At 43.8% G+C, this 8,949-nt stretch overlaps 1 non-coding gene across 1 annotated transcript; it reads right to left on the reverse strand.

The window, feature by feature from the left end:
- Positions 1-3,622: 3,622 nt before the first annotated feature.
- Positions 3,623-3,729, reverse strand: LOC120677035. The gene has a single exon (XR_005676100.1). It is a non-coding gene; the product is annotated as a small nucleolar RNA R71 (small nucleolar RNA).
- Positions 3,730-8,949: the final 5,220 nt, after the last annotated feature.

An 8,949-nucleotide genomic window follows, 5' to 3' on the forward strand; every position in this document is an offset into this window, starting at 1 on the left:
CGACCTAAAAAAGGGCTGGGCCGGCCGGCCCAATGAGCCTAGGCCGGCCGGCCTGGCACTTTCCTTCGCCGGCTCGTGCTCAACTTTCTCCCCAAGCCTCCTGGAATCTTCTAGAGTTTATGTCTTTCACGATTGCACCCCTTTAGACGTTGTTATCTTCGAGATTTCTTCGAGGAGAAGGATAGGATGGAAAATCCTTCCTTAAATATCTCTTTGCTTTGCTTAGCCCCGAAGTATCTTGATCTTATCTTGTAGGCTTTGTCTTTTGGGCTCCATTGGAGGGTGGATGTGCATGAACGGGCCTCTAATCATCATGGCCTTCGATCCTTTGTTCGGGCTTTGGCCTTCGTCTTTCGTCGTGTCATCGCGTGATCGTGGGCCTCGCCATTTCATGCTCCAAAATTGGTCAAAAACCTGCAAAAATGAAGTACCTCCAAAATATATGTGCAAACGTGAAAACGACCAATAATTGGGCCGAGGTTTAGGATGGTTAGTGATTTTGATATTAAATTCATGCCATTATCAAAGTTAAACAGGGGATAAAATGGATACTTAAGGAGCGCCAACATTCCCCCATGCTTAAACCTTGCTCGTCCTCGAGTAAGTCTTTGATAAAAATCAGCGCTGCCTTTCAGTGTCCAATCTCTGCACTTGATCATACACGAGAAAACACAATGCTCCCAAAAAATATTTTGCAGTTAATAGTTCAAGTTGTAACCAGCTTTTTCAATGTGGAATGTAGATACAAGTTAAATGCTTCCCCACAATTATTAAGCACATGCTCTCAAAATTAAACAAGTCTCAGAATTAAGAAAGTAAATTCCATAAGTAATGCTAAACCAAGATCAATAATTCAAACCTCATTGCAATTTGCTCATGGAAACTCTCAGCTCATCTTGTCTCTCAATCTTGCTAGAACTCTCTCCTTTCTTTCTCTCATAAGTATGTGTGAGGCTTTATCTGGAGCTCTGGAAAGGTTAGTCCTAACAAAAGATATTATAATCAAGATATTATTAAAACAAGAAATACTTTTTATGGATTTACCGAGACTCGTCAAAAAGACCATTGGAAAATAATTTCTTTGTGGAGAGGGAGAGAATGGAACACACACTTTGGATGATGGACATGTGCAAATGGCAACGGTTGATCCCAAGGCACAACTGAAGTCCTTGTTATCGGATTGCACATGGTTGGAATAATTGAGTATAGAATAATTTTCAAAGTATCTGGAATTTAATGAAGCTAAAGGAACCGAGGAGCTTTTCATCATTATTTATTTTTTTCTTTTCTCTCTTCCTCTTTTTTTCTTTCTTTCTTTCTTTTTGCTCCTCAGAACCATTGGCAACACAATGCACTTACTCCACCTCCCCCCATGCTTGAACGTTTGCTTGTCCTCAAGCAATGAAGTGATGATAACTTGATGGAGTGAGTGCACAAAACTTCTATCAATTCTCTGGACATAATTTTGGAATTCAAGGGAGCATCTCCTCGTGAAAGATTGAAGCCAACAGAGGAGGAAAAGGGGCAGGCCGGCCGGCCTAGGGGTGTTGAGCCGGCCGGCCTACTGCCTGTAGGCCTTCACTTCTTCGGATTTTTCTTCTGCGAACTCTTTGATGCTTCCCAAGCTTATGTTTTACTGAATTTTGCTCTTGATTCCACTATTTTGCCGTCGAAATAAATATATACTCAATATATAGGTTGTGGTCAAGGAGGTGTTTCACAAAAAAGATGTTTTTGGTTAAGGGTGGATATCCAGCGAGGTTTGCGATGTTCCCGGTATAGAAACTCACAATGCATGGATAGAATGGCTAGCAAAAGAGAGGTATGCAAAAATACGGAATGGTCAGCTTCTTAGTCTCGTACCAAAGAAGATAAATCCTGAATTAATTCACTTGAAAATAATTCTTGCTCTATGGTTTGTTATGATATATCATTTAGGCTTGTAGAAGGGTAGAGCAATTGCAAAAGGTATCATTGACAAGGTTAGCTCAAAATTAAATCCAAATTAAATTTTCCTTGACAAGCTTAAATAAGAGAGCAAGAGTAAAAGATATGGGTCTTAATTTATCATAACCTCCACAATTGAATTAGCCGGCATTTAATTAATTTTCAGATCATGTTAGAGAGAGCATTAGTTTAGTCATGCATAAACCAAGCACAAGAAATTAGACAAAGCGGCAACGATCATCATATTTTAACATGGCACAAACTTTCTATCATCATTACTAACCATATCATTAAAGCATGGGTGATGCATTTATTTATCATGGTGATGAAAATAAAAGAAAGCAAATTGCACACATGCTGAAATAAATAAAACAGAAAATTGCTACGCACACACAAGCTTGCACACATGCTGAAAATAAATGAAAAGAAATAGAAAATCCAAACCACACGTGCGAGTATTTTATTCATGGTCATGCCGTCGATTACTCTTCTTGATTGGCTCTTGCGTTGTATCCTTGGTCATAATACTGCTGAAATGCTCCTCCATTAAATTGTTCCGGTGGCGCCAGGCCTAGAAGTCCCATTTGATATGCGATTTCCGCAGTTCCATCTTCTAGTTGGGTTGTATGCCTCCGGATGGCATCTATATCTTCCATGTTTCTTCTCGCATAAGCACCCATAATTCTCATTCCTTGTTCTGGTTGAGGGAGATCAAAATATTGTGCTCCAAATGACGGGTCGGGCATCTCTCCTTGATATGACGAGGGTGGGTAGCCGTAGTTGCTAAATGGTGGGAGTGCCGCCGCAGCGTGTCCCCATGCTTGTTCTTGGCTTCCTTCCCATTGACTCGTCCATCCTTGCGGGTATCCCTGTCCACTTGAAATGCTACAACGGTATATCCGTGCGCTTGCGGATCTTTCTGTAAATGTTAAGACATACCAACACCAGCATTTCTGGCGGCGTTGCTAGAAACTAACCACTCCTAGTGGCGACGCTAAGAAATGTCAACAAACATTTTTGGCGCCGTTGCCGGGGATGGCACTAGGTGTAAAGTTATTTACTAAGTACATAAACATGGCAATATAAGTAAGAGGTTGCTACTGCTTATACAGGTAATGTGTTTATCTTTTTGTTTTCTCCTGATTGGATGAAAACAGAGTAGTGTATGTCTGGTTTCTTCTTGCCGACAAATTTTGTTGAAAATCCCGAGAAGCTCGTGAGAAGGGTCCGACCTCGCGTCATCCCTCCTCCGATCTCGCAGTCGACAAGTGAGCTAGCTTCCCAAGCACCATCAACAATCACTGAACTCATGGCCGAGAAGACTCTCTGCGACTTTTCCGTCCCCTCAGCTACCAATGCGGCAACTGGACCCAACGTTGATGTTGGAGACGTGAACTTTGAACTGAAGTCCAGCCTCATAAATATAGTGCAGGCTAGCCCATTCTGTGGTAAGCCGAATGAGGACGCTAACGCTCATCTCCAGAATTTCCTGGAACTTTGCAAGACCGTAACCATACGGGGCGTTACGGCTGACGCCATCAGGCTCCGCCTGTTTCCCTTCTCCATCCCGGGGAAGGCGAAACAGTGGTTTTATCATAATAAGGAAGCCGTCAGCACGTGGGACAAGTGTTCCACGGCGTTCCTCGCCAAGTTCTTCCCGTTGGGCAAAACCAATGCCCTACGTGAAAGAATTTCAAGTTTCCAGCAGACAGGGATGAAATCCATCCCAGAAGCTTGGGAGAGACTGCAATAATACATACTCGCCTGTCCTCATCATGGGATGGATGAGTGGCTCGTGCTCCAAAGCTTCTACAATGGGCTAACAACAACATCCAGAGTCCACCTTGATGCTGCTGCTGGAGGAGCCTATCTGGACCTCACAATTGCCAAGGCTACGGCCTTAATCGAGAAGTTGGTCTCCAACCAGGGCTGGGAACATTCCTTCCCAGCCTAGAACAAAGGGCCGAATGCATACCGTCAAGGAGACGGACATGCTCGCCGCCAAGCTGGACCTCCTAAAGAAAAATCTTGATGAAGGGAACCGGCAACAGATGCTTGTTCCCATCCATGCTATGAACTCGTACTTTACGTGTGAAGTTTGTGGTGACGGTGGACACTCGGGGAATGACTACCCCGAAACCCGAGAAGACGCAGCCTACATCAACAACAACAACACCGGGTTCCATCCACAAGGAGGCCAGGGGTGGGGTCAATCACGCCCACCATTCCAAGGAGGAGGTAACAACTATAACTCAAATTTCAATTCGAACCAACCCTTCTTGAGAGACCTTGTCTTTGGCCAAGCTAAAATCAATGAATCGTTAAACAAAAAGCTTGTTGCCAATGATAAAATTTTGGAAAGCATACATACTAAAGTTGAAACTCTATCTTCTGCTCATAAAAACCAATTAAGTTTCAACAAAATGATAGAAACACAACTGGGTCAAATCGCTGCTGCTGTTCCTGTCTCTGAGACTGGCAAAATTCTAGGGCAACCCGAATCTCCCGTCGAGACTACAAATATGGTGTCTACCGGGTAGGGCAACCTTCCCCGACAGACTTCTCGAACTAACCATGCAGGCAGGTATAATTCCCCAAAGAATGATACATGGGATGGCCTGGTAGTAGCAATTCAAGAAGATCCAGGGGTCCCCATGATCAGCTGCTCAATCTTCAATCAATACTTTGAGCATGCACTCTGCAACCTGGGGGCCAGTGTCAACATTATGCCCATGGTAATATACGAGAAACTCCTAGACCCTGCTCTCTCCCCAACATATATGTGTGTGCAGCTCGCAGACTCTACAATCCGGTATCCCGAGGGGATAGCCAAGAACGTTTTGGTCCGCGTGCGAGACTCCTTCGTCCTTGCAGACTTTGTAGTGATGGACATAGAAGGTGACCTAGGAATCGAGCTCATCCTTGGGCGACCATTCCTGAGGGCCGCCTAAGCAAGGATAGGCGTGGGAAGAGGAGAAATCTGCTTCCGCGTCGGAAAGGAGAACATGTTCTTCAGATTCAAACAGAGGGAAGAGCAGCGCATCCTGAACCGACAGGATGATGAAGGGCAGGCAATTTGGGATGCACCAGAATCCCCACAACCAGTACCTACGGCCACAAGATTAAAGAAAAGACATGCAAAGAAGGTGTGGCGTAAGGTCTCAAGCTCTTCCTCGTCCAATTCTCCAGGACAAGCCGAGCAGTGGTAATCATAGCAGGAGAAAGGTCCCGCTCATCAAACTCAAAACGACGAGCCCTTGCCGAAGGTAAATCGGTACGTATCTCATATTTGCTTTCCACCATTTTTGCTTTTATCGACTTTTTAGATTTTTCTCACTGCATATTTGAATTTTCAAAACACTCTTGCATGCTAGAAACTTTTCTGGCACTTTTTCTTTCTTTCACAAAAATCCAAAAATATTTTCGAGCATGAAAATCCTTTGAAAAATAATTTTGAACATCTTTCGAAGCAAAGTTTGGCCGGGCACCCAAAATTTCAAAACTTATAGCCATTAGGGAGCTCCTGGGCCCGGCTGTCAGCCAGTGGGCCCACAGGGGGGTCGGCCGACCCCACCTGGCAACGGCTCTCTGCCATCTTTTTCCAACGGCTAGTGATCTTTGTGTTCAGCTCCTAGCCGTTGTGCCCGGGCATTCTCCCTTTAAATAGAGGCCGAGGGGTGGGTGTTGAGCTCTCACACTCAACTCTCATTCACTCACTCTCTCTCAAACTCTCTCAAATTTTGCTCTCTGGTTTTCATTGGATTTTTGCTCAAGATTTGAATTCAAGAGATCTCTCTCTCTCTCTCTCTCATTTCTTTGCTGCAAGAAAGAAGGAGCAACTCACGGGTAAGAACATTCATTTCGGTTTCACTAACATAACCCGTTTTGAGTTGCACGTGTTTTTGTTCCATCATGAAAGGCTTAGGGCGGAAGGTTTTCGGCGCATTCAAGAAGATGACGAGTGGAAGTTCATCCCATTCGCGGGGTGGCTCAAGCTCGTACACACCCGAACTTACGCCTACACCAAGCACGATGGACTACGAGGAAGAAGAACAATATGAAGAGATGCAAGCTGAACCGCAAGCCGATGCCGTAGAGATTGACGCAGAAGATGCACCATACCTTGACTTGCGAGACGATCGTGAATGACAATCAGAGCTGGAAGAATGGAGGGACAAGGCATACCATAGTGCCAAGATCTACAAAGAAAAGACCAAAAAGTGGTACGACAATAGGATCAAGCAGAAAGATTTCAAGTCAGGAGATAAGGTATTACTCTTTAATTCCAGGATCAAATTGTTCGGACATGGGAAGCTTCGGAGCAAAAGGAAAGGACCATACTCTGTCATCGAAGCCATGCCACATGGAGCAATCACACTCCAAGATGACGATGGTAAGATCTTCAAGGTAAATGGTCATCGTTTAAAAATCTTCCTAGAACCTAATTATAAAGAGTATGATGTGATTAATTTCATTGAAGAAACCTAGCCTTGAAATCAACCGTCGAAGCAAATAGGCTAGATTACCTTTATCATCCAAGGACCCTTTTTTGTTTTGTTTTGTCCCCCAATAGAACACAGGCAGATGAATAAGTATGGGGGAGTCACCCGACTCCCAAACCGTCTACACGTAGAAACGTCAAGGTAAGTACCACCAGGTATGTTCTGCTTTTGCAATTAAACAAAGCCCTTCCGGGAGGTAGCCCGAGGATCACCAGAGCAAGTCTCATGGTGAGAGTAAAATTTAGTTCCAATAAATTTTAAGGCTCCCTGGTTCCGAAAACCAGTAGAGCCATTAGTTTATTTCTATATTTCTTTGTTTTTGAATGCAGCACCAGGTACAAGTTCAAGTGTGGGGGAGATCACTCAAGACCATCATTGCCATACATACTCGAGATCTCCCATATATGTATCGCACAACATCGTCTGCACCAACATGAAAAGGGACAAGGCAACGACACAAAATTCAGCCAACCACCCGTGGTTTGGCTGAGTCACCACTGCCTTGATCCCCATCCTCTTCAAGAACGATGGTTTGTGCATCCTCTATCTCTCAACTCTCATTGATTTATGAGTTTGAATGAACCTTAATTCTAAATCATTAAAATCAAACTCAAAATGAATCAGTGTATCCGCCTGCTCTACATGTTCCCTATGGTTGGCTTGCATATGTTTTATTCCATGCTTATCACCTTGATGCTTGTGAACAAAAATCCTTAGGAAACCATGCTTATCTAAGTAGTCGATTTTTGAGATATGGTTTGGATGATATGTTCTTCGCTCCTTTTTGTTTAAGTGCTTGGGAACTTTATTTGAAAATTTGGAAAAACCCTTTGCGAAGCTCCTCTTTGATATGCCAAAGTCCTACCAAAGCCATATGATGATACTTCTTGAAAACCACATACACATATGCTGCTTGCCTTTGCATTGAGCTTTGTCAAATTGTTGAGACCCTTGAGAGAATTCTTTTCATGCTTTCATGATCAAGATTCACGTGCACACCATATACCCCCTTGCTATGCTTCTTTGAGAAGTTAGCATTGTACCATCCACTCATTCCACAAAATAAATGCTCCACTATTTGTGTTGGTCTCTCTCTCTCTCTCCAGTTTTTGTTAAAAAAAGAAGAGAGGCATGGGCTATTGAGAAAAAAATATGGACACATGAAGGTCCAAGTATTGAAAAAAATAGAAAGAAAAAAATCTGGGCACATGAAGGTCCATGAAAAAAAAGAGATAGCCATGCTCTCAAAAGAATTTATATAGGGAGAGAGATCATACAAAAGGAGTTTCCATTGCATCCATCACAATCCATGCACGTGCACATCTTGATCTGATTGTATGACTTGTTTTTCTCTTTGGATCCGGTTTTTGACTTTGCAATATATGTGATACAAGTATGCCTTATACTTCATGCCCTACGTTGAGCTCCACATATAGCCATCACTAGAAGTAGGATGAAGAAAAGGCAAGTCAAATGCCTTGGTAAGGACATATACACATTGAGCGATATGAGAGAATCAAATGAGGAGGTAAGCAAGGTTTGTTTTGAAAACTTATTGAAAAACCCCAAGCTACTTGACATGAGGAGTAGAAGTGATTTGATTCGCGACCATTCCATTCCTCAACTACCCAAGATGGCATGATAGATACTTCAAAGTTCACAAGTGCAAGGTATGGTTTGAAATATCTCTTATGCTCGGTTCACACCTTTGGAATTCATGTTTCACCTTAGTCCTTTCTGCTTTACTCGAGGACGAGCAAAGGCTAAGTGTGGGGGAGTTGTTGATGGCTCTTAAGTACCAAATTAAGGTTGTCAACTCCTGCATAAATACATAAAATGTAAACATCAACATAGTTGGGGTTTATTACTGACCATTTCCACGAGTGTTGGTAAATATTTGTATGCAGATGAAATAAGGGTGAAAACACACTTCATGAGCAGGGAAACACACACCTCAGTTCAAGGCAAAATGTGCAACTACATACAAGGATAAAATGGCCCACTAAATAGCCTCACATGAGAAGGAATGCAGCCCACAAGCAAGGTGACACGTTATCAATCCGTGACAACACCCTCTCAACGAATCAGACGCATTCACGAGGATCCATGGGCCCACTAGAGCATCTAAACCACCTTAGGAGGGGCCCACACCCTTGGGTATGACATGGGGGCCCACCTAGCAGCCTCCAGACCAAGTTTGAGGTAGTTCGGCCACCTTTTCCGGTCGGTCGACCAACCAGGTCGCCCGACCTAAGGTCGGTTCGCCTCGGCCTCATCTTCCACGTGGAGATCCCTCATTCGATGCCAAAGGCGGTGCAAGGAGGCACCGGCTCAATCCTGCAGCCGAGGAGGCCATGGCACCCATCTATAAATAGTAGAGGGGGGCTCCAAATGAAGACATCCATCAAGTGCTCACTTGAAGCTTTCTCTTGGTTTAGAGTTGTCTTAGAGTAGGGAGAGGGTAGAGGTACTTAGGAGGGGCGCCGGTCTTCGGCGCTCT

The sequence above is a fragment of the Panicum virgatum genome, chromosome 5N (assembly GCF_016808335.1).
Source record: "Panicum virgatum strain AP13 chromosome 5N, P.virgatum_v5, whole genome shotgun sequence".
Classification (NCBI taxonomy): Eukaryota; Viridiplantae; Streptophyta; class Magnoliopsida; order Poales; family Poaceae; genus Panicum; species Panicum virgatum.